The sequence below is a fragment of the Misgurnus anguillicaudatus genome, chromosome 15 (assembly GCF_027580225.2).
Source record: "Misgurnus anguillicaudatus chromosome 15, ASM2758022v2, whole genome shotgun sequence".
In the NCBI taxonomy this organism is placed as follows: domain Eukaryota; kingdom Metazoa; phylum Chordata; class Actinopteri; order Cypriniformes; family Cobitidae; genus Misgurnus; species Misgurnus anguillicaudatus.
Genome location: NC_073351.2, coordinates 6,347,233 through 6,374,620, shown reverse-complemented (window position 1 = coordinate 6,374,620; position 27,388 = coordinate 6,347,233). Strand labels below are relative to the sequence as shown.

The 27,388-nt window shown below is 35.8% G+C and overlaps 2 long non-coding RNA genes across 3 annotated transcripts; both read left to right on the top strand.

Moving 5' to 3' along the window:
• Nucleotides 1-8,397: 8,397 nt before the first annotated feature.
• Nucleotides 8,398-10,422, top strand: LOC129418901 (uncharacterized). The gene is made up of 4 exons (XR_008636272.2): nt 8,398-8,516; nt 9,404-9,455; nt 9,542-9,574; nt 10,129-10,422. It is a non-coding gene; the product is annotated as an uncharacterized lncRNA (long non-coding RNA).
• An 8,213-nt stretch (nt 10,423-18,635) lies between these two features.
• Nucleotides 18,636-25,776, top strand: LOC141349765 (uncharacterized). Of its 2 annotated transcripts, XR_012357791.1 has the most exons (6): nt 18,636-18,694; nt 19,490-19,536; nt 20,997-21,043; nt 23,205-23,342; nt 24,269-24,319; nt 25,177-25,201. It is a non-coding gene; the product is annotated as an uncharacterized lncRNA (long non-coding RNA). The 2 variants fall into 2 exon arrangements; XR_012357790.1 differs by lacking the exon at nt 24,269-24,319 and having other exon boundaries at nt 25,177-25,776.
• Nucleotides 25,777-27,388: the final 1,612 nt, after the last annotated feature.

The window sequence follows — 27,388 nt, the reverse complement described above, 5'->3', positions numbered from 1 at the left end:
CGCTCATCCCAGTATGCCCTTTAGTAATTTGATAGTTCGAGAATCTTTAGCAATAAGTTATGGTGTTCAACTATTGTTTTAATGAAGTGGCCAGCCTTATATAGAAATTAAAGAAATGAAACTAAGATGACAGTATAAATGTCGCGTCGTCTGCATCTAGATGCAGTTTTAAAGATGAAAATTACTTTAATCTAACTGATCAACACAAATACAAAGCGCCATAATATAACTGATTGCTTACCAGCATTAAAACCACTTAAAATAAAAACCTGTATAGTTCTCCGCTCCGTGGATGAGGAAGCTTCAGCCAAAAACGCCGGTGCCTTTAGTATTAACTGACTGAACACTTGACTCTTCCATGGACATTTAGATATTAATTTTTTTCATCAACAGCATGCGATGAACATTATAAACATTGATGATAATCTGCCGACTCGACTGATTCAGCACGTCCTCTATTTTACAGAGTCCGCTTAATTAACGGCTTTTCGTTCGGTCCGCTTGAGCTAAACATTTTTGTTCTGTAATTTGCTCTCGCGTAGGCTATATTTCTACATATTTTCGACCAAGTAACACTCGGGATAAAATGTAAGTTGTTTTAGATAGCATTTAAGCTTCTGAAATGTTGACAAATCAGTCTGACTAAAATGATCTATCCAGATGAATTTAGCCAAAATATGGTTTATTCGTTTTCATACTATATTAGATACACGTTAATTTAGCTACTAATATACTATTGAAAATGCCATAAATAAATACTCATGGCCTTCTGTATTGCATTCGTTTTGTACATTTACAGGTTCATAAATACTGTCTAATTTTAATTTCTTTAAGACACAGCTGTGTTCTGTATTTACTGATGCACTGTAAATTTGCACTTTGCACTTGAAATTGTTCTTCAATTTATTTTAGTTTTTTCAAATAATATATTTATATAATAGTATAGTTCGTTGGGGAACGAATTATTATAATATTTTGTAATTACTTATTACATTTATTATTACTTAAAATTGTGAATTAGTAAAACGTGGATGTCATGGAAACAATTTGTTAATTTGAATTATATCCGGAGCACCGTATCAGTTAAACTAGGTCTAATAGCCAACACACAACTGTACATAACTGCGATTTATCAGCTAATACTTTAATTAAATGCAATTATCCAAGAACATCAGTACAGAAAACAATTAGGCTTACTAAATTTATTTTTATGTCGGAGCGGGATCTGAATGGGAATTGGTTTATTTGCTAGCGTGAGCGGAAAGTTAACGGAGCGCTTGCTTGGGCGGTGAGCGACTGAGTGGAGCGCTTGAACAGTAGAGCGGAATATTTAGGGGAGCTTCGCTCACATGTTATGGTCCGGGACACTCGCGCGTCTCCGTTCAGCTTCCAAACACGCATACAAATGATCAGACCGTCAGGGCAGCAATCATTTGTGTCATTTACAGGACATTCACAAATTAAAGATAGAAAAGTGGCGAAATGTCTGTCGGCTCATGACGACACGCACCATGTATTAACAAATATTTTTTTTATTTTAACTGATAATGTTAATCGGTCATACATTCTTACCTTCGGTTAACGGTTAAACGGTCAATGTGAGCATCCCTATGTTTGATAGTCATTCTGAGTCTGATCTCTAACATAAATTTCTTTACAAAAACGCAATTTTTTAAGCTTTTTGCTCAAAATGTTGTTTTTTGAAGAGAAATATCCATATTTCAGTGGTTAAATTAAGTAGAAAAAGTAAATATATAATGAAACGTTTTTTCCCCATTTTGTTTGTTTGTTTGTTTGTTTATTGCTTGTTTGAAAGCAGAGGGTGTGTTCTTTAATTTGATATAATTTGTATGTTTATATATTTATAGAAAATAATTTTTCCTGCAAGGAATTTTGTGAAAATTTTGTTAAAGGGATACTTCACCGATTTAGCATTCAGCTTTGTATCTGTAGAAACCCGGCAGTATTACTGAATGACCATGTTTCCCTCCATCATTTCCCCTTGAGAGGAGAGATATCTGCATTTTGGTTCTGCAAAAAAGTCCTCCGATGATGCAAAAATCGTCATATTACATCATCGGAGGACTTTTTTGCAGAACTAAAATGCAGATATCTCTCCTCTCAGGGGGAAATGAGGGAGGGAAACATGGTCATTCAGTAATACTGCCGGGTTTCTACAGATACAAAGCTGAATGCTAAATCGGTGAAGTATCCCTTTAAAATCACAAAAATGCAGGTGGGCAACTTTTCTCAAAAAGGCTGGCGGTGAATGAGTTAAGTACACATGCCTCTGAATCTCGCGAGAAATAGTCCAAAATCCCGGTAATTCTCGCCTACACTTTTACATATACTGAGGTTTCGGACATACTGTTCGTTCACCTACTGCTGTTTGCCTACTATATAGTATGGCAGTGTACGGTTTCGGATTCAGCCCAGGGGCCTCATTTATAAAACTTTGCGTAGGATTTGCGTCAGAAGTGGCGTACGGATGAAACATAGGATGCGCGTACGCACAGAAATATTCGGATTTATAAAACCGTGCCCACGCACATCCTACGCATTTTTCCCTTAATAAATCACAATCAATTCAAAATGTAGCGCAGCTTTTGCGGCTTCATGACACGCCCATAGTTGCCCATAAATAGTCCGTGAAACGTTTCAACGTTTATATATGAGGCCCCAGGTCTTGCAGTCTCTACTAATGAGCTGAAGATTTAAACCAGGGCTGCGTCCGAAACCGCATACTGTATAGTAGGTACTGAATTAGATGAAGTACCTACTTACTTGGCATTAAAACAGTAGGTACTGTATAGTATGAATCCTGGTAGTATGAATGAGATTCGGACGTACTACATCCGCCATGTTGCTACATCACGTGACATACGTCGTCATCACGTCATGTCATTTCAGCGCGAAAACAGCAGCGTGCCTCTTCTTCTTCGTTGGATAACTCCTCGTCCGGGGCATCATGGGATAGTGAAGCGTCCATCGTATGCACACTGCAGAATCTAACCGGAAGTAGTAGGTCATCCGGGTACTTTTCGCATACTGTTTTTCGAATACTATGTATTCGGACATACTACTCGCCTCGCCTACTGCTTTTCGCGTACTATATAGTACGTAGTAGGCGGTTTCGGACGCAGCACAGGTGTGTCTAATGAGGGAGGCATGCAAATTGTGCAGTACTAGTGCAGACCTGCCAACCTTTACGCATTTTGCGTAACAGATACGCATTTAGACATCAAACTACGCTGCTACGATTTGTCACTTCAAAATACGCGAAAAGCCTTTGGTGGCTTTAAACTGTCTGTGCATTTGCGCACTAGGCAACTCGTCTATCTGTGTAACCGCATTGGGCAGCAACCTGTTGGTAAAAGACGACGTCGACCAATCATAGCGCTAGTTTTAAACTCTTCAAAGCGGAGAGCGGGGAGCCGTCGAAGCGAATAACGAAAATAACGAAATTGTTTTTCATCCCGGTCCATCTTCATACTGTGACTTGTTTTACAAGGGAGGATGGGTCTAAACACCGTTTTTAAAGGTAAATGGGCAGGGTATGGGAATTGTGAATTGGATCCATTGTAATAAGCCTGCCAACCAGGGGCGTCTAGACGCCTTTTACTGTTGTACGTGCCCCAGTGTAAATCTGTTGTACCCAGTGTCCTATGTTGTGCCTCAAGTTTAAGTTTTTACTTTATTTGCCAGTATATTCATTTACATTGTTAATCGCGCCAAAAAAACTGAGCTATATGAACCGTAATTCACGCTTGTAAACACGTTGCAGTCCCACAAGACAAACTGGCGCGAGCACGCAGAAATCGATGCCCGCGAGCGGAGCCTCTGTGTTTACTTTTTGTAGCACTCTGCCGCCGCTCACTCAGAAGAGCATGTGATGTGAGGCACGCGAGAAAACATGACAAAACAAAAGTACGCTTCTGAATTTAAATCAATCTTATTCTTACTCGATTGTTACTGGCTCCTGTCGATGTACATCAGATTTTTTTTGTGCAGAGCAGGGAAATAGAAGCAGAAAGTATAGATGATGAGGGAGGTAAAACGAACTATATGCTCAGCCAGTCAAAACCAAGTATAGAGGTTTGCATTATTGCTGAGAAAATCAATGTTTGTGTACTGTTCTGTATTGTCAGATATGACATTACTGTTTAGTTCACTAGATCTACTTTAGGACACTTCATAAACAGTTGGCATCACTGCTGAAAAAAAAGCAGTATACCAGCAAGACCAGCATATGTTGTGTTTTGTTGCTGGTTTGCTGGTGACCATCATAGACCAGCTTAATTCTCATGATGATATGGTGCTGGTTTAGCTGGTGGTCCTCATCAGCATACCAGCACCACCAAGACCATGTTGTGTTTTGGTGCTGTATGCTGGTGTCCACCAGCTGAGCCAGCATGGGAGTCATGCTGGTTTATGCTGTTTTTTCAGCAGGTTTAAACACTATGCTGATAAAATACACAAAAGGATCATCCACATATGTTTTTTATTGTAGTAGCAGCTTAGTAATGTTATTGTAAATTTGTGTAAAAGACTCATTATCATCAGTACTGTAGAATGCACATTTGCTAACATGGCATTTATGCATTAAAACATTTTAATACTGTTCATGTTAGGTATGTTAAAGAAAAAGTAGTGGTAGGCATGCTGTGCCCCATTAGAGGTTCATGTCAACATGCCTGCTGGAATATAAAGCAAGGACATAGCATGCTATTTGTTGATTCTTTGTTATTTATAATGTCCCATGTATTTAAGACATATGCCATAAGCATATTGTTTAATAGGCATATTTTTGGAGGTTGCCTTTTCATTAAATGATTTCTTCATAGCCTACTTGTATGTTGAAAGACTAGATATGGTGGTGAGTGGGAACAATTTGCTTAGTAATAAGTTGTAGTAATAAGTCATAAGTAAGCATGTGAACTCAATCACTACTGATCAGCAAATGTGCCTGACCTCGCGCCGCGCCGCTGCGGTAAGTTGCTACTCAAAAAAAATTTCCAAGGTTGGCAGGTCTGCTAGTGGTCCTTCAGGACAGGTTTGAAAACCCCTGATGAACAGGATGTGGTGAAATGATACATGGTTTGCCTATTAGTTGTATTAGAGTTTTAGACATTAATTTTAGGATATTTAAATAAAGCAGTGGCAGCAAACTTATTGTTATTTACAAACTTATTGTTTTGTTAATACACGTAAGATTTGGGTGAGGCTTGAACTGTTTATAACCACTGAAGTATGAAACCAAAAAATTCAGATTACGTCATATATTATTTATATCACTAGTAAAGTGTTCACCTCACTTCTACACAAACTATAAACACAAATAAGACATCGAAAATTATTGTAACCTCTTACTTCTTTAAATAATTTCCTTGGTTTCAGTCTAGCGTTTCTCAGCGTGTGTTTTTTATCAGACAGTTCAAACTCCATTCAGCAGTGAGCGTCTGGTGTGGTTTTAACCCACAGCCAGATATATGTCATATGTGATGCGTCTTCAGAAGAAAAGACGTTTGAATAACACGTCTTAATGCTCATGTGGTTGTGAGTATTTCTGGAGGTGTATCTCCGGCTCAGAGAGAAACATGTTTGCAACCTGCTGAATAGAGAATGATGATAAAAGTCCACTAGGCAGTATATCATGACCTCGTTATTGCATGTTTCCCTTCTTTTCTTCTTTCTCTTTGCCCCCCTTTCTGATTTTTCTCCTGACAATTGCCCCATTTTAGCAGACTGCATTGACTACAAACAATAGTGTTGAATATATTAAGGGCCACTGCGTCCCCCTTGCCTACTTTTCTGTTCTGTCTTTCACACACACACACACACACACACGCACAAACCTGCACGCACACACACACACATACGTTGGCATATGTGGTTTACAATTCCATGGGCGCAATGCATTTTATACCGTACAAACTGTATATTCTATTCCCCTAACCTACCCCAGTCCCTAACCCCAATGTCACAAAAACCTGTTGGCACTCTTTAATCTTTGAAAAAATAAAAAAGAGTGTGTGTAATCACCATTGGTCTCTCTGTCCCATCTCAGGAAATATCAGACTTTGCTAAGTCCCTACACAGGAAGTTGTCACGATCCCAGTCTGTTATCCTGCCTGTTTTCCACATTCATCTCCCTACGGACTCCATTTCCCATGATCCTCCTCGCCTGTGTCTTGTTTCCAATCATCTTCACCTGCCAGCCATTACCCTCATTAGCTCTTTAATGTAGTTCTTCTGTTTTCCCCAGTCTTTTATCGGTTGTTAATTTTATGATATTTGTGTCTATGCAAGTGCATTTTATTTCGTATAATTAAAGTTATTCATTTTTTGTATTTCCTTGTCCCTGTGTGTTTCTGCTGCATGCACCCTGACAGACGTAAACAGCAAAAGGCAGGATTAATTGATGATAAAATGTCCAGAATTTACTGAATAATCTTAAATGATCTACCAGTCATTTAAAACACACATGCACATTGTTCACAGCATGCTAAAATATTATTAAGTATAATATAATGTATTACTTTTTTGATGCAAGTCATCTCTGAACTGACTTGACCTGAAATGAAGTTTAATAAAGGTTCACAACAAGTAAACAACACACAAACAACTATTTTAATGTTAAAGGACAAGTTCGGTATTTTACACTTAAAGCCCTGTTTTCAGATTGTTTATGATGAAATAGAATGGTTTTGACTGAAATTTGGACATATGCGGCTGCCCCGAGAATTTTCGGGTGTTTGTGTTTCACCTCCCACCTTTACAATGGGTTTAATGGTGCACTGGAACAATCCTTCCTAAAATGCATTTAACTTTCGTTTACAAAGACGTGAAACTCAACGAGTGGTCGGGGGTGTTCACTGGTGTGCTCACACAGAAATCGCTGCAAAAGACGCATTCCAACAGGTTTTATTGTAGTTTTTGCCAACTCCATTGACTTCTATTAAATGTGCTGTGAGGTACGGTATTACTCCGCGCCGGGAACTTTGTTTCTATTCTTGCAATGGCGGATTAGCGCCACCACCTGGGCTGGAGTGTCTATTATTCAAGCTCTCAGCAGAAGAATGTACGGGTGTGAGGCATTTGGAAAAAAAGGTCCACAAGTTAACAACAAATGCTAAAACAGCTGTTGGAAAGCATCTTTTGCAGCGATTTTTGTGTGAGCATATCAGTGAACACCCCTGACCACTCGATGAGTTTCATGTCTTTGTAAACAAAAGTTTAATGCATTTTAGGAAGGATTGTTCCAGTGCACCATTAAACCCATTGTAGAGAGGTGAAACACAACCACGCGAAAATTCTCAGGGCAGCTGCATATGTCGACATTTCAGTCAAAATCGTTCTATTTCACCATAAACAATCTGAAACATAGAACTGCAGATTTGCTGCCAAAAGCAATACACCAGTGAGCATTTGTGTCACAAAGCAAATATAATGAGTAATAGGTAGGGATAAATTTAATAGGAATGTATGTAATGTAATATATATTTGTGATTTTGATTTGTTTAATGCCAATGAACAATAATATACAGTAGTATCCATAATGTGCATTATTTGGACTACACACTCAAATATAAGTATAACGTATAAGCACATTTCCATTACCAAAAATATCTACACATGCTCATTGAAATGACTTCTATCTACATTTCTGCATAACCTGAAATACGGACAAAAAACAAACACCTCTATCCATTGAAAGAAACAATGTATGGTGAGTTAGCCTGAGTTGTAATATGTGCATAGAATAAGCTAACAAACTGAGAGCACCACGGATGGCAACAAGGGGCCAGGCGTCACTACCAGTGTTGGGGAAAGTTACTTTTAAAAGTAATGCATTACAATATTAAGTTACTCCCAAAAAAAGTAACTAATTGCATTACTTAGTTACTTTTCATGGAAAGTAATGCTTACGTTACTTTTAGTTACTTTTGCGTTACTTTTTCTTGGCTAAAGCTTGATCTCTTTCAGGCCTTGCCGGTGTTTTTATGACTGAAAAGTTCTGCATTCAGAAATTGCATATTTCATCACAAAAATGTTTAGCTCTGGCCTACCATCTTAGTTTCTGACTCAAACTGTTTCCACACAGGCACAGAGAGTGCATACGTTTAGTTTAATTCAGTATACATTTTTTAATCAAATTAATTAAACTAAAAAAGTAACTTGAGTTACTTTTTTGAAAAAGTAACTCAAATATTAATGTGTACATTTAAAAAGTAATGCGTTACTTTACTCGTTACTTCAGAAAAGTAATATTATTACGTAACTCAAGTTACTTGTAATGCGTTACCCCCAACACTGGCCACTACATACGTAAAAACTTGATATAGCTCACTAAATACAAAATAGGAGGTGTTTAACACATACCTGCACCTGCTTTCATAATGCCTAAGAGAGAGTTTCAAACCAATGCTTGACTAACCCAAGCTGATTGACATTGAACAGTTTGTTAGACTGGAGGTTAAACCATTCAAGTTCGGACATTCAGTATCTCTACATATGTGAGTATGGCAGACTTAAACTCTCTTAAACAGTTCAACACTGAAGGAATAAAAAAATGACTGATTGCACTTCACAGTATGCACACTTACATGAGTAAGTACTTACCGCATTCTTACTGTACTTACTGAACTATTTGTACGTGGATAGGATAAATTTGATACTTAACTAAAGTGCTACTTTCTATACCTATACGACAAAAAACAAAACACTTTTTTACATTTTCCTGGCCAAAATATATTTTAAATATGCAAAATACATTTTGTAGAAAGTAATGCTCAATTAAATATATTTTTGAATTCGAAAATATATTTTTAGTTTTAACTTTCATATATCAACATATATTTTGAAATGTTTTTCAAGGGGAAGCGAATACATTTCTAAATTTACATCCCATATGACACACAAGTATTTTTTGCCTGAATATATTTTAAATATATGCTAAATACAAGTTAATTTTATAAAGTATATATTTGAAGTTGAAAATATATTTAATTTTAACCTTTTAAACCTGTTATGTTTACAGTTTGGTAACATAACGTTTTTCTTCCAATGTGACATGAATATTTTCCTTGGATTGAAATATGGGGGTTAAATGTATTTTATAATGCTTTACAATGTATTTACTTTTAGCAAATTTATTTCAAAATGTTTAAAAAAATATATCTAACATATATATTTCAAAATATTTTTTGTATATTTTATATTGTCCAGGCTAAATGTAACAATAAATTCAAAGTGTTAATAATATCGAAGCGTTCCGCAGTGTTTCTGCCTTCACAGTGTAACTCTTATAGATGCTTTAGTGTGATCACTGACTCACTTTGTTCAGAGCAATGAAGCTGTAACAACAATTTGGATGCTTATAACTGAATCTGTGCTATTACAGTCAAACAAAACTTCCCCAGAAACTGAAATGGTTGCTGTGTTTCTGCTTGTGTGTAAGTGTTACTGAAACTCCTAAATAATCCTAAAGTATATAGTGATTCAGGTGTTTGATAATAATGATTATTATTAATATTTTCAGGCATCTCACTGAAACTGTTCCTTCAGACTCAAGGTACGTTTGAATACATTAAATGTACACTGCAAAAAAACAACTTTCTTACTCTGTATTTTTGTCCTGTTTTCAGTAGAAATATCTAAAAATTCTTAAATCAAGATGTATTTTCTTGATGAGCAAATGACCTAAGAAAATATGTCTATGGACAAAAATATATAATTCAAGTAAATTTAAACTTAAATCAAGCAAAATCATCTGCCAATGGGGTGAGAAAAAAATCTAAAAAATAAGTCTTCTTTTTTCTTAAACACTTAATTTAAGCAAAGTTTTCTTACCCCATTGGCAGATAATTTTGCTTGTTTGAAGCACAAATTCCCTTAAATTGTATATTTTTTGTATAAAAACTAGACTTATTTTCTGCATTTTGCTCATCAAGAAAATACATCTTGATTTAAGAATTTTTAGATATTTCTACTGAAAACAAGACAAAAATACTATGAATAAAAAGGATTTTTTGCAGTATACAAGAGCAAATGACTCATATTTGTACATAGGCTATGGGAATATTTGCAGATGATTGAATTTTAAATGTATATTTTTCTAACCAACAGGTCAAAACATCCAAAAAGCAAAGATTTATGGTAAAACCAGAGAGATTCCAGAAGGTGATGACCTTGAGGTTACTTGCAGCACGTTTGGTTATACGACAAAAAGTGTTTATTTATATCTGTGTCAAAACGGGAAAGCTATAGAAATGAAAAGACAACGCAATCAAGAAGACACAGTCTTTAGAATACAGCATATAGAAAAGAACAAGACAGGAAATTATAGCTGTGTGTTCTCAGAAGATCAATTGAAAACAACTGAAGTGATGGGATATGGCGAAAACCACATCTTCATAAATGTGACCGGTGAGATTTGACACTTTATTAAAATTACTTTCTTGCATAGTGTTTTTGTCTTCTTTTCAGTAAAAAAGATCTAAAAATTCTTAAATGAAGTCTAGTTTTTAGACAAAAAATATATAATTTAAGCGAATTTGTGCTTAAAACAAGCCAAAAAATTTGCCAATGGAATAAGAAAAAAATTCTTGATTTGAGTGTTTATGAAAAAAAGTAAACTTATTTCAAGAAATGTTTTCTTATTCCATTGGCTGATTTTTTTGCTTGTTTGAAGCACTAATTTACTTAAAGTTTATATTTTTTGTCTAAAAAATAGACTTATTTTCCTAGGTCATTTTACTCATCAAGAAAATACATCTTAATTTAAGAATTTTAGATATTTTTTACTGAAAACAGGACAAAAACACTAAGTAAGAAAGTCATTTTTTGCAGCGAATGTTTCCTTCTCTGTACACATACACTATTAAGACCTAGTGCTTACTAGGGCTTGACATTAACTTTTTTGCTCACCAGCCACAATGTCCAGTGGTTTTCCAAATGTACTAGCCACTCAGCGTTTTCCCTGGAAGTTTGTTGTTGGAAAAATACATTTTATATGATTAAAATGGACTTTGGCATGCTAAAATTACTTTTTAAAGATTGACACCCAAATTGAGACCACATAATTAGCTGGAATATACTTGGTATTAATACGGATCAGATCATATATTAAGCTGCATGAAAAACATGTTGTTTTAACAACAAAATATTACTTACGTAGATAAGAAGCATTTTCTTGCACTGCAAAAAAAAATTTCAAGAAAAAAATTCTTATTATTTTTGTCTTGTTTTCAGTAAAAATATCTAACATTTTTTAAATTAAGATGCTTTTTCTTGATGAGGAAAAATTACCCAAGAAAATAAGTCAAATTTTTAGACCAAAAATATCAAATTTAAGTGATTTTGAGCATAAAAAAATCAAAAAATCTGCCAATGGGGTAAGCAAAAAAATCTTGAAATTTTTTCTTAAACACTAAATTCAAGAAAAATTCTAGAAAAAATTGCTTATCCCATTAGCGTTTTTTTTTTTTTTTTTTTTTTTGCTTGTTTTATGCACAAAATCTCTTACATTTGATATTTTTGATCTAAAAACTAGACTTATTTTCTTGGGTCATTTTGCAGTAATTTTTAGATATTTTTACTGAAAACAAGACAAAAATACTACGATTTTTTTCCTTGAAAATCATTTTTTGCAGTGTGATGAGCAAAATGACAGGACCAATCGTCTTCAAGAAGCTACTAATGCGCCAATGAACTTGGTATTCAGGTATTTGCATCTGCTGCCGCCACCCGCCGCACGAGTATAAAATAAGCGCCAGGTGCAATACCAAATCAGTTTATTCGCTTTGAAAGCCAGCAGACTATCTGCTATAGACGGTTTCATCGGACGCACGTGATACACGTCTGGATCCGAACCTTACTTCCGGTTTCATTTTTTTAATGGTCTGACTAGTTGCTAAACTGATCTCGTGAACAAATGCCTCGTCGAAAATAACAAGTGTTTTGGTTTCCTAGGTAATCTAAGAACTTTGTTGTTATTTATTCTTAGCGGAGTTTACCGGAAGTTACGTGCGGACCGCGACAGCCGCTTGTTTATGTTGTTACTGCTGAAACCGTCTATAGAGAAGCTCTCTCTTATCCTGCAGTTTGGTGGAAGGACAATCCGGAAGGATGATCTCCACATTATGGTGCTGAACCAGTCAGCTGGTGCGTCCTCTGACTCTCAACATCGTGATCTACAGGTTCCAATGAACACGGGCGGCCTTTGCAGACTTTTTTTCTTGCTCATTAAGTAAATACATTTTGATTTAAGAATTTTTTGATATTTTACTGACAACAATACAAAAATACTAAGAAAGACCTTTTTGCAGTGTAGTGTCGCACCACGCATTGTTTATTATTTCACATGGCTTTAAAGAAAACTACAATTAAAAAATTATATTCAACCCAAAGTGGCTAGTGGGAGTGGCTGTCTTACACGCCACAGGTGAAATCTACCCGCATTTGGTGGATGAGCGGGTGTTAATGTCAAGCCCAACACATAGCATAAATTACCTTTCTGCAGTATCCCATGTAACATGACATAATAGTTACATTTTATGTTTTTTCTTATGATTACTTTGTTTTGCACTGACACATTATACATTGAACTAAAGGATCTTTATTTTTACCCAGACTCTAAGACTTTAATTCCTGCTGAGATACATTTACTTGAGTCTGAAATACCAGAGGGAAGTGACGCTGAGTTCACCTGTACACCATCAAAGTCTTTAAACAGAACCCAGACCAGACAGTTGATTTTGGCAATTTTAATAAAAAATGGAACGAATGTCTCTGTAGTCAATATTTTGGAGCCAAAGAAGACAATGGCAACATTCACGCTCAAAAAGGTCATGAAGGATGACGCTGGAACATACAGTTGTGTTGTGATGTTAAACACACTCGTTCATCCGGAAAAGTGGGTCCATGGAAATAACGAAGTCAATCTTCACATAACAGGTAAAAATAGAAGAAGACAAACTAAACAAAATCAGACACCGTATTTTAAAATGAATCACAGGTCAAACTTGACTTTAGATAGTTCATGTGTTTAGTCCACCTGATGGCTACTTCATAAAACTCTGCTTGGAAAGTAAGGATTAAAGTTACAAACCTGACTTGAATTAACCTAACAAATAAGGCGAGACTAAAGTGGTTTCAAAAAAGGTAAATTAAGTTTACGCAATCCAACTAATTTGATCCAGATGACCTTAGTCAAGATAATTGTGCTTGCACGCTATTCTTAAGCAGCCATAGAGGTCGAGCACGGTTAATCGGTCAAAGTTAAAGAGAGAGCAGTAAGTTGTGATAAAAATGTATAAAGATTTTACTACTGACTGAAAATTACAATACTGCTGCAATAAACAAACCAATAAAATAGCTGGAAAGACCTTATGGATTAAATCCAGCAACTAAATTAAAATCTATTGTCATATTTTAAAAGGATCACTAGCCTAGTGGTCAGTGCTCTCAACAGCAGGTTCAATCCTGTCTCACGATTATCTATTCTCTATTTTGCTTCAACTTTTTTATTCTGTATATATTGTACTTTTTTTTTAACTAAACTAAAACTATAAAATAACAGCATAATGCAAAGCATTTTGGGAACCAGAAATCCTCATCAACCTTTTTCTGTTGTTTCGTTTAGATTTTGTTTCCCAGAATGCTTTGCACAAGGCTGTTATTTAAATTTTATTCTGTAAAGATAAGACATGTTAATGTTTAAAGATTATTTAACATTGAACAAAATGTTGCCAGTAATTAACACCAATTTAAATCTACAGTAAGTTACTGGCAAACAGCTTCCAGTAATATTGTCATTTCTACAGAATTTTTTAACAGTGCCTTGTTAGGTGTTGATAGATAAACAGAGTTTCATGAATGGTTTCAGGGTGAGGATCAGTTGACAAGAGGCCTGAGGTATAAGCACATTATGGACTCTATCATACACTTGGCGCAATGTTTTTTGCTAGTTTCAACCAGGCGCAATTAACATTTTCACGTTTAGCACCACGTTGTTTAAATAACAAATGCATTTGCCCCAATTGTGCACCCATGTGGGTTTTGGTCTGAAAACGAGGTGTGTTCAGACGCATTGTTGGTGCATTGCTATTTTGAGGCAACTAAAATAGACTACGCCATTGACCAACAAAAACCTGGTCTAAAGTCTGAAGTCAATGGCGCAATATTGTTTTTTAAATGAGCGCGTTAGTATTATGCGCCTATAAAAGGGACAACAACGCATGTTTTCATGGATGCGCTGCAGCACATAAATGTTTTAAAATATGAAAAATCAAATGATTAAAATGTAAAAGGTTATAATTGAGTCTCTTGGACATAAATGAGGATCGATTATAAGACGTTAGAAGGCGTAAAGAGCAGCTTTACCTGTAGCCTGGTAAGTAATTAAATGTTTTGCTTTAAACAAATGCAAATATTCAATATATATTTTAAATGTTTTTTTTTTAAATACTACCCAAGGATTTATTGTATATGATGACTTTGTATCTGTGGAAATGGTCAGATGAGAACCGATATGCTTTTCAAAGCACTCATGGCGCTCTCCGAGTGCTGAAACTTCTCCACAATTTTTTAATATCAATTTTAAACTGGTGGTCTTCTTCTTCCGCTTTTTTTTCAGTTTACAATTCCACCATCTAAATAAGGAATCTGCATGGTCCAGCTGGCTTTTAAAGGGGATGAGAGCTGATACTCTCATTGGTTTATTGCATGTTACCCCCGAAACACACCCATTATGAGATTAGGAACAACCCTTTAAGGCCGTGGGCTTGGCGCACAAACCATTTTTCCAGTTATTAAATTAGCAAAAGTGGAATCAGACACGCCCGTTTAGACTGTGCACTTTAGACACTGTTATAAGATTTTAAAATAGGGACTGAATAGATTGTAAAATAAGACTGAAGACCTATTTGTGTGGTGTACAATAATTTTTTTTAGGACACTGACAATCTTCTCGGGGATCACGGGCAAAAAGTGCATGATTTTTTAACTCATTACAACAAAATGCCAAAAGAATACAATCAAATAATGATACTTTGTGTTCCTACAGACATGCAGACACTATAAAAACTTAAAGATTTCAAGAAAATTTTAACAACTAAAGATACAAATACTGTAGATATTTAAAATAATGTGCATTTTTATGCACACCGAGCATTATTAATAATAAATGACTGTATATTTAAATTAAATTTCCTTTCTGTATGACAGACAATCTGTTTTTTACGTACAACATCTTTGGTCACTTCTTCATATAATGTTCAAATTGTACTGCTGTGGCTATTATCCTTATATTGGGGTAGTTAAGGTGATAATTTATATTAAACATTTGATAGGCCTGTCACATACCATATTATTAAACACATGTCTATTTTGTATAATTTTTTATTGTAACAGAATTTATTAAATTTAGTATGTAAGTTGATTTTCTTTAATTGTTAAACTGATAGTGGTAATAAAGTCAAATAAAATGTCAGAGAGTTGTAATATAACATTCACAGTTCAGTGTCAGTTGAAGTCTAGTTAAAAGGCTTAGCCTGACAGTTAGCCTGCGGCTTATTTTATAATCTAGTTTTATGAAACAGCCCTCTTGGTGGTCCATCTCTGGCTGTGCCTGACGGACATAAAAGAGGTTGAATGCTCATTCTTCGGGAGATGGTAAAGACCCCCCCCAGCAAAGGAGGGCCAGGTGGGGAATACTTGGTTACAGTTAACGTTCCCCCGACTTTTCAGCCAGCACCCACAAAACCAACAAAAGAGCAAATTCCCCTTTCTTCTCCAGGTCTACAGAGGAACCCGGGAGCTACGACCAGTCTTAAAAACCGCCGTTCTCCCCTTCCTCTATCGCAAGTGGGTGTGCCTTGGGTACCCCACATCTGAGTCCCACCTGCCCAATCACCCATAAGCAGAGCCAGGTGAGTGCTGCCTGCACAATGCCCTTATTTATGTAGCCACAGAGCACAAACCAGGAATCACCATCACTCCACTGCCTCACATTGGCTTTAACCCATGATTCGCCTCGGCTACATGATTCAATTCATCCAGCTTCCCCCAAATTTTCGGGCATCCGCTTCACTATGGTGAAATGGTGCCGATGCACACATTCGCCATGCAGAAATTGCGGTTCTACTGGTGAAGAATGCGATAGAGTTGGTCTCTCCACCCGACATGGGGTCTGGATTTTACAGCCCTCACACTATAGTACATAAGAAAAGTAGCGCAAGTGATATCTAACACTATTGCTGCAGCGTGAGCAGCGTCCATGAGACATGTTTACACACTAAAGTGGAACCTGTTCGTCAAGTGGTGTCCTTCTCAACAAGGAAATCCTTGAGAATGCCTGATCAGCCTTGTGCTTTCTCATCTTCATCATCGGTTGGAGAGGAGGCTGTTTATCTTAGTAAAAACTCTGATCCTGGTTTAATTGGCCTCTGTTAGGAAGGTAGGGAACCTCCATGCATTTTTGGTCGATGATTCATGCCTCCAGTTTGGGCCTGCTAACTCCTGCTTAACACTGAGACCTCGGCCCAGCTACATGCCCAAGGTTCCCACCAGAGATCAGGTGGTGAGTCTGCAAGAGCTGCCCTCTGAGGAGGCAGATCCAGCCATGGCTTTGTTATGTCCTGTATGCACACTACGGTTGTACATGGACCAAACTCAAAGCTTCAGGACCTCAGATCAGCTTTTTGTCTGTTGTGGTGGTCAGCAGAAAGGGAAAGCTGTCAACAAGCAGAGGATGTCTCGCTGGATTGTGAACACCATCGCTCTTGCTTATCAAATGCAGGGCACCCCATGCCCATTTAATTTAAATGCTCACTTTACCAGAAGTTTTGTATCATCTTGGGCATAAGCTTATGGTTCCTCACTGACAGACATCTGTAGAGCTGCTGGCTGGACGACATCTAACACATTCACTAGATTCTATAGTGTTCCTCAGGGACGTGCACATGAATTTTGAGGGGCAGTTGCTCTGACCTAAAAAAAATGGAACCCCTCCAAAATAAAATTTAAAAACTCACGGCCTATATGAAGGACTGAGAATAACAAAAATACAGAATGTCACATTTTATTAACATTTGCTTATGTTTCAACACATACATGCTTTACCAATAGCAGTAAATGCTGACTTATGTGTTTTGTACCCAGATGCACATAAGTGAATCAAACTGATCCTACACATTTAATGCTTTTCATGTGTGAACATTTAATGCATCAGGACACAGCTCATCACTCAACACTTCTGAGTCAATGGTCTCAATATGCCCACATTAGATAGAAGTATTAAAATACAAATGTGTCTTTCCATTGAGTTGGAATACTGTCTATGTTAAAACAGGTAAAAAATTAAATGCGACAGATTCTGTACTTTTGTCTCATGTTCATCCTTTAATGTTTATACATTTCTTGACTCCACAGCAAAGAGAGGAATTTTGCTTGTATTTTCCCAATACTTATGATGGGCACTTATACAGTATGCATGTGTAAAACTGCAACAAACAGTACAAAGCAAAGAATACAAACACAGAATAGACAAGCACTTTAAATTAACAAATTAACTCTAGTCTTAATGTTGATGTAGCTTATAGCTGAAATATCAGAAACTGACAAGAGTTTTGCATTCACTAAGTTAGAGAATTTCCTTTGGCTGTCAATGTTTCATCGTTCATCATGTGCCAAAATCGCTATCGTTATAGTTGTTGTGTGAACTCTGCTATTATCTTTAATATAAAACGATTTTTAAAACTATATTTTTATATATCGTTTAATGTGAACACCCTTTACAGGCACTGTCATATTTATATCTTCATCACGGTCTGAGGACATCGACAGTTTACACTTACATCCCAGGTAGCCAGTGCATTCGGGCCAGATCCGGCTGAGTGTCGGCGCACACGGCTGTGTTCTGGCTGCGGCTTACCAGCATTAAGCCAGCACTGGCCCAGCAAAAGTTGCCAGATTCGGCTAGGCTGTGGATATGCGGATTTGGTCCGATTTTGGCTGACAAATGGCATATTTTCCACATATTGGCTTTCACATTTCACGTTTGTTGTAATAAAAATATATTAATTTAACAATTGATATGCATATAATTGTTTCTATTTAATGTTTTGATAATTGTTTTTAGTTTTCCTGATTAATGGTAGCCTATGTCAATAAGTGAAAAGTAGTGTGAGGAAAAGTTAAGCTCAGAAATATTTCCCTAATAAAATAAGGGAAGGGGAGAAGCATATTTTAATGTTAAGAATATGTTTGTAGAGGCATAAAGTGCCATTAGCCTTGAATGTAAGTATCTGGGCTATTAAGTTTATACTGAAATATTTTCTATGTATGTAATATTTCAACAAACACATAATTTATTAATTAATGGTCAAATACTAAATTGAGATTTTATAAAAAAATTTAATAAGCTGTAAAGCTTGTCAATTTGTTTACTTTATTACAACTACAATTTTTCAGCCCTTTTCCAGAATTTGAACTAATTTGATCATAAAGATTGACCTATTAATAATTTATTGATTACAATTTTTAGACAATTAAAGCTGGTTATAGGAACTTTTATTTTGGAAAAAGAACTGCTGCTGTTTCAAGACATGCGCACTAGCTGCGACATCTAGTGACGACATTTACCGGGCTTTAACGGTTGTTGCTCCATGAAGTCTGCTCCAATTTCTCTGAGGTAAGACTTTTTGGAAGTTATTTAACATAATTTGAATGCATAAAATATTTATACTCTGCACATATTAGATAAATGTAAACTTCATTTAAAAGAAGGACAAACTGGTGTGACTGAAATAGTATACGTAATTTTTTAAATGACCACAATCCCACTTCAACAAATGTGTAAATTAGCATTTGAATTTATTATTAAAATACTGAAGTATTTCTAGATAAATTTGAGTCGAAAAATCGATTTTTATAATTTATCTGACAAGGAGAATTCGGACATAAGAAATGAACTCTGCTCAGTTTAATGAACTTACTTAAACAGTATATTTCGTTTAGCAAAACAAACAAATAATATTTCGCAACTCATAAAACTGGCCTGAGGATTTGCCTCAGCAGTCTATGCAGCAGGCGGGAGTAACTGAGGGATCGTGAAGCGATTCTGCTAAATTCTCGTAGCCACCTCAGCCAGTTCCGCTATTATACAGTTGACTGAGGTATTTTTTTTTACCAATGGATAACTTTGTCTGGTAGGCTACAGAAAACGTTTACATTTCACAGAACAGAGAGCATTGCAGCTACAGGACACAGCTGGTAGTTAAACTTCTTTACTTAAAGTGCACCTGCAGTAAAAATATTTCCACCTCACTGTTGCACAACTTTATAACCGATTTCATCTATTGAAAGATACTTTGTAGAAAATGAGTGAACCTTAATTATGTAATTATTACTCAACACTATGTATCTATGATGTGTCTGTCTGTTATACAACTTAACAACTTATTGTGATTGTTTTTGTCACATTTAGATTTCTCAAGATCATCAGTTTGGACAGAATTCATTTGAAGAATTAATGTAAGTAAAAGTACAGTATTGGACGGGGCATGGAAATTTCTTGGGAATCAGTTTTGTTGCATTGTTAATCTCAGGACTGTCTGAGGGGTCAATTGGGGCCAGAAGTATGATAGGGATTCGTTTAGGGCTACAAATATATATTACAAATAACAAGTCTTTAAAAAGTCTTTACATTATGTAGTCTAAACTAAACTTTGATATGTAAACGTTGTTATGTAAACTATAATAACAAGATATTTTATTAGATCACAATTCCAGTTTATGGATTTGGCATTTGCAGTCATTTTGAAATATAAATATAATGGTAGAGGAAACACTATTATCTGTGGATGTGTGTGATTAAGAGTAAGGAAAACATACTTTTTTATATAATTGAAAATCTCAATACATCCCTTAAAAAACAAATTGAGTTCTCTTTTGCTGCATCTTGCAAATATTACAATTTTAAATGGGCAAGGCTTAAAAAGGTATAAAAATAATAATGAACTTTCTCAATAATACAACACTGGCACAATTGGGCATGTAATCGTTTTTTTTACCTTAGTGGTGTGCTCTTATTCTAGTACTTATGTTTCTAGTAGCTATGTTTACATGCAACCAATTAATCAGTTTGTAATCGTATTGATGGCTCAATCGTATTAAAAAGCCGTCATGTAAAAACCTTAATCAATACGATTGAGGTAGATTGGATGCAAATTTGAATCGTATTGAAAGGGGTGGGGTAGTCCAATCTGTGATCCGATCAGCAGAAGAAAAGTATGCATGTAAATGCGTGAATCGAAGTATTTTGTCGGATGCAAAAATACATTGTGCATGTGCGCAGAAAATTTGTGCTCAAGTTCACGTCTTATATTTACCTCTTATTCGCTTTGGGGTGGCATTGCCAAGTCCTCTTTTTTCCGTTCAGATTTGGGCTACTGTTTAAACTGTCTTCGCGAGTTGATTTTTCTGCGGGTCAGATATGAAAGGATTTTGTTCCTTAGTTATTGGTATTTGGGCTGTGATAAGTCATTGGGATGCTTTTGGGCTAATTTTGAATGTCCATGGGGATGGTTTTGATATGTGAAGCTGCCAACCCTGGCTGTGCGCTTGCACAGATGTTCGGTTTATATAAAATGTACATGTAATCAAACATTTTGAGGAGCAAACATTTAAACATGTTTAGGGTGCATGTAAACTGTATTGTTGTAACCTTTCATCGGATTAAATTCAGTCGTGTTGACAAAATTTTGTGCATGTAAACATAGCCCTTGTGATGACAGTTTGTTCGAGGGTAAGAAAACTGCCATCTAGGGTTTCAGAACGAAGCAAGAGCCATCAATATTATATATGTATTGTATGTTTATGTATATATACATTAGCAAGAAAATGTAATGGTTTTCTGAATAAATATACATAAATAACATAATGTGTCTAAAAATTATTACACAAGAAATTCAGATCTTTCATGTGTTTTTCAGAGCACTAGCAGGTTTCATTAAAGGCTGGAACAGAACAGACAGAAAAGGTACAGTATACTTTCTTTCCATGTCCGCCTTGCCCACGCACACATCCGTACCGCTTTAAAAAGTATATATTATTTACAGGACATTCACAAATTTAGAAAAGATGAAGAGGAGTAGCGGCTCCACCACTGCATTGAATGTGCTGTTCTGTATGAGTGTGCGACTCAGCGTTCCCACAACGCAACACGCTTGACATCTGTTCCTCAGTCATGAGGGCTCGCGAAGCACGCACACAACGCGCAGTCAACACATGCGTGATCACTAAACTAAGTTTTCTTTCTTGTTTGAGTGAACATAAACAGCTAGATGTGTCAGTATCAGTAAATTAAAGCAGTGCAGTCTTAAAGCTGTTTTGGGTCTTAAAGTGACAGTAGCCTGCTGCTTTCTGTGTCAGAAATGTTCTTTCCACCCAAAAATGAAAAGCACTCACTATTCTTAACTGAACAACTTTTGCAGCTGCACATTTAATTCATACAGTGAGGACTGTGTGTTTTGTGTGTATTTATTGCTAATGTTAAATCATAGATTCTAATAACTAATATTTAATACAGATGCCTGAAAAGTAAAACAAGATGAGTATAGTCTTATGATAAAAAAACAAAAGATTTGGTTGCTTGTCAGTAGCATTGTTGTAGTGACAGCCAAAATACATCGGCCTAGGGCTGGGCAATATGGCAAAAATGTGATCTCAGAAAAAAATCCATATTGAACGATAACAATATATATTTCGATGCAAGTTGTTAATGCTTCCAGCTTTAAAACAGTATGCCAACAATGACTGAAGCCACAAAAATAAGAGGGTTCATTTATATTTTAATCTGCGCCTCGTCAGTTTTTTAGCTAGCCAAACCACTTCCATATAAAGGAATTCATGCTACCTTTTTGTCCACAATTTATCATCTTTGGATATTCGTTGCCACTTTCACTCATTTTTGTTTAGTTTTTTTGTTGTTGTGTCGAGTTTGCAAAGTAGGAAATGGACTTTGTACTACTCATGTGTATTACATATAGGCCAATGTATTTTGGCTGTCACTACAACAATGCTACTGAAAAGCAACCAAATTTTTAATATTTCCTCTTAATCATAATACTACTATACTCATCTTGTTTTACTTTTCAGGCATCTGTATTAAATGTAAATATATTAGTTATGAAATTGTCTGTCAACATGATTTTAACATGAAGCTTAGCAATAAATACAAATAAAACACTGCACAGTCTTCACTGTATAGATTAAATGTGCAGCTGCGAAATTTATTCAGTTAATAGTAGTGAGGGGTTTTCATTTTTTGTGTAATGAACATTGAACACCTAAGACAGCTTTGAACACCCAAGACAACTTTAAGACGGCACTGCTTCAATATACTGATAACATACAGCTGTTTATGTTCACTTAAACAAGAAAGAAAACTTTAGTGAGCCCTCGTTTCTGTGAACCATACACGAGCTATACACGCTGGGAAACAGGCACGTCACCTTGTGGAAACGCACAGTCGCACACTCATACAGTACAGTATATTCACTGCAGTGGTGGATCTGCTAATTTTCTGTTATGTTTTCAGTTGATAAGATGTGCTTTTTGATTACTTAAATTTAATTTAACCAGAATCCAGAATAAAACGAAAAACACGGAATTTGAGAAAAAATTTAACTGAATCTGGGGAAAAAACAATAGGGCCATAGCTGTGCTAAAACCTGACTCCAATTGGCTTTTTTGAGGTCATTCAATCAAGGGTTCACATTTTTTTCACAAGCACTAAGATGTTTTTTGGTAGTTCTCAATAAAGACATGAAAGATCAGAATTTTTTTGTGTAATTATGTGTAATTTTAGACACATTATGTTTATCAATGCCCTTGACTTAAAGTTTAGATCGCATTTTATGACAAATTTGTTCAGAAAACTGTGAAATTCCCATACTTTTTTTTGCCACTGTATATAAAGCTCTTACAATGTTAATCTATGAAGCTATAAGTCTTCCACCCTTAAGTACCTGTCATTGTTTTTGAAGCAGAATAGCTTGTAGGTAACATTTAACCCTGGAGAACCCACGGGTCAAATGTGGCCAATGTTAATTGATTCTAAGAGAAGGGTTCTTGGGTTCTCCAGGGTTAAACTAACATGCTTGCATTTACCTAATTAAATAATTTTGTTTCTTTTCAAGAATCTGTTCAGAAAAAATTCAAGTACTGTTCGTGCACCAGATGGTGAAGTAGAAAAGTTCATAAAAACTTCTGCAGCTTGCATCTGACAGAGATGCAAAAAGAAGAAGAGAGCGGGCCTGAAAACAAGCAAATTCAAGGTATTTCAATTGTTGTTAAAGGGATAGTTCAATAGATATTCTTTCATCATTTACTCATCCTCATGTTGTTCTAAATCTGCATGATTTTTTTCTGATGAACACAAATTAAGATGTTTTGCGTAATGATGGTAAAAACACAGCACATTGTAACCATTGACTTCCATAGTAGGAAAAAGTATTTTGGAAGTATTGTGATAAATGATGAAGAAAATATTTTGATAAATGATGGTTAGCACACAGTTGACGGTACCCATTAAATTCCATCATATTTTTTATTCCTTCTATGGAAGTCAATGGTTACAATCTGCTGTGGGTTTACCATCATTCCTCAAAATATCTTCTTTTGTGTTCATCAGAAAAAATTCATACAGGTTTAAAGGTAGGGTAACACATTTTGAAAAATGCTAACGGTAGCCGCCTAGTAATGAAATCAAGATCCCACCCTTAAGTCAAATCGCCATCCAAACTCACGCCTCTTTCAAAACACATGAACATGCACAGATCAGACGGTCACATTTCATGTCTCAGTCACCAGTGAGAAAACTTTGCAGTTCAAAGTGAATAACACTTCCCAAATAACCAACATAAACAACTGGTTTATATCAGAATTAGTTTAAGCACACGTTCGGTTGTGTAGACGTAGTAACTATATCATTATGCTAATCCGTAAACGAACACAAATTTCATAAGCAACACAATGTTTCATCAAAGTAGAATATCGAATCCATCTCAATACAAACATATCGCGTACCTTACCAAAATAAACAACGACCCTTTTAGACCCTTTGCCTCCTGCAGCTGTTTGCATCTCGTGGTAAAGCAGTAAAGTTACCGATGTTAATTTGGGTTTTTGCTCTTTGCCGATCCAGGCAGTTTTTGCTGTTGTTGTTATAAAAGATGGCTTTCGTTTTGTGCCTCCTGTACAGGTTGTCAATTCAGCAGAAAAGTTTGCTGTTCTCGCTGTTTACAGACAGGAGGTAAGCGCACGTGAACACGCAGATGACCTATGGTGTCTGCGTAAGGGCTGGGCAAAAAAATCGATTTTCCGATTAATCGTTTTTTAAAACGTGGTCTAATAAAAATCGATTCTCAAAGAGCAGAATAGATTTTTTTCTTTCATATTTATTTCCACAAACATTGAACGTAAGATTAACTTTAATCTAATTACTAGTCGTCTTCAACGTTAGTGTTGTGGCTTTTAATTTTTTTATTAATTACACACTTGTAAACTGCTGTTCACTGTTCTTTTTTATTAATATAGTATTTGTATTAAATCTATATTCATTGAGTTGAATTGAGAAACGAGTATAAAAACCTACCCGAGAACCAGAATCGAAAATTGAATCGAGAATCGGAATCGAATCGATTTGATAGCTTGTGAAGCGAAATCGAATCGATCTGGAACATCTAAATCGATACCCAGCCCTAGTCTGCGTGGGCATTCAAATTATGCTTACATATGAGGGACAAAAAAGGAAACTTCCATTCGGACCGAAATTTATGATTGGTTGAACATTTTTTGGTCCTACGCCTTTCACAGATGACATAAATTCTACAAATACATTTAAACAACTTAACACAGTGATTGCTATCAGGATGTGAGGAGACTTTTAACCAGCATAACTAAAAATCTTTCAGGATCAAATCTGTTACCCTACCTTTAAAACAACATGAGGATGAGTAAATGATGACAGAATTTTTATTTTAGGGTGAACTATTCCTTTAACATTTACCCAAGTTAACATTAATGCCTTCAGTCTATCTGATGAAGTAACCATGAGTCATTTTCTGTTCCCCCTCTTATCTCTTTTCTCTCAATCTTTCCTTCTTTTAGGGTACACTTGAGGAGTGTCCAGATGTTTATTAATGTTTTATTAATGTAATGTTATGTTTTAAATAAACATGTAAACATACTGTGTATTTTTCTTTTTTTTTAAACACCTACAGTAAAGTGTGACACTTAACACATTAAAAGCATCACAAACATTGAGGATAGAACTTCTAATGTGCAGTTTAACTTTTTTTAACTAAATATAATAAAAGTTTTTTTTAAGAAGGGATAAGTACATGCCATCTTAAGGGCTAAGGTTATAAAATAAAAAACACTTTAAAAAATAATTCGGGCTAGTTTTGGCTGAGTGTACAGTTTAAGCTGGCATGATTCTGGCACTGTGCTGGCAGTGTCGGCTGACTTTAAGCACCCGGACATGGGCCAGTTTCGGCTGAGTGTACAGTTTTAGCTGGCGTGATACTGGCACTGTGCTGGCAGTGCCGGCTCACTTAAGGCACCCGGAAATGGGCCAGTGTACTTGGGCCGATTCTGGGGCGTCATTCATCCCAGAGTTGGCCCTTTTCTGGCAGCCGGAACTGGGCCGTGGTTTTTTTTCTGGCCTGCCGGATTTGGGCCATTATTGGGCCAAACTGTTTTGGCTACCTGGGATGATTAAAGTTTTAGACAATACTCATATTTCCCTTCCTTCAGGGAACAAGGGTTACATATGTAACCAAGACGATATTTATACTGAAAACCAGACAAAAATACTAAGAAAATCCTTTTTTTTCAGTGCAGTAAGGCATAAATAGAGTAGGATTTAATTAATATAATAAAAGCAGCTGCAGGGGTTTGAAGGATTAACTAAAAAGATAAATACACAAAAAAACTCACAGCAGTATTAACTACAGCAGTAAACACTCGCATGTGAATTTTACTGTCAACTTGTTTATGCAGATTGTATTTTATTAGCTTGATTATGGTTTCTGTTAAAAGTATTTAAGACTTTATTTAAGGCGATAATTTACTTACAAATGTCGAGAGGGCATGTTGTGTAAAAGTAGAAAAGCACAGTATGATGCGCGAGCGTGTATCCCTCTCCTTAAGAATTTCATTTACGCTTGTACAAAACTGGACGCACACTCTTATATGCGCAGATCTCCATGAATTTCTCTCCGCTCTCGCTCAAAGAGTGTGCACACACCTTAAATATTTTTAATGCAATCGCATATCTTTCCTCTTGTGCAAAGTGTGCGTGTGTCCACTTAAACTGTGTCCAGTGGGTTTGCAAATCCATCAGCGCTGGAGCTTTCAATGGTAATAAAAAAACACTTGAACTTGGTGCAGGGAGTGCTCATGATGTCATGGAAGGATGACACTGGAACATATGGAACATGTGTTGTGATGTTGAACACACTCTTTCATTTGAAAAAGTGGGACAATGGAAATAATGAAGTCATCCTTCACATAACATAAAAATAGAGGACAAACAAAACAAAATCAAACACCATATTCTAAAATAAATTGCGAGTAAAGCTTGACTTTAAATAGTTTATGTGTTCAGTTACTATAAAGTACCACTAGATTTTATTATATTTATAATATTTATATATAATTGATGTATAGAAATGTAGATAATAAACTATACTAAAACAGAAGAATTAAGATCACTTCACAAACTTTACTTTTCTGATTGTGTGTTTTATTTTTGACAGCTGCACCTGTGGTGTTCGGCAGCACTGGAGAGGTCAGAATACTAGTAGTGTGTTTAATCATATTGTTGTTCATCATTCTGTTCCTGGGAATTTTGGCAATGATTAAAAAGCAAGGTAAAGTAGCTTACAACACTTTCCCATGAACTCTAAACATTATTTTGCTATCTAGAAGAGTTCTGCCAACACTATTTTTTCTTTAATAGGAGGTCTTGGATGCCTCAATGAAAGGTCTGTTAAAAAGTATTCTTTTTTTTCATTATGCATTTGGCAGATGTTTTCATCCATAGCAACTTACATGACGTTTTATTTTATCAATATGTATGTTCTCTGAGAATTAAACCCATGTCCTTTTGCGCTGCTAACACAATGCTCTATTATTAAGCCTCACTGAAATTTTTTTATTTTAATAAATATAACTGATATACTGTATGTGTAATAAACAGATGTTTGGAGAACGAGGGGGAGACCAGAAAAGTAGTCCAAGTACTCCATGAAGGTATTTGTAAGATGGTCTTATTTAATATTTATCACACACTATATTTAAACTTTGTTTTAATTTG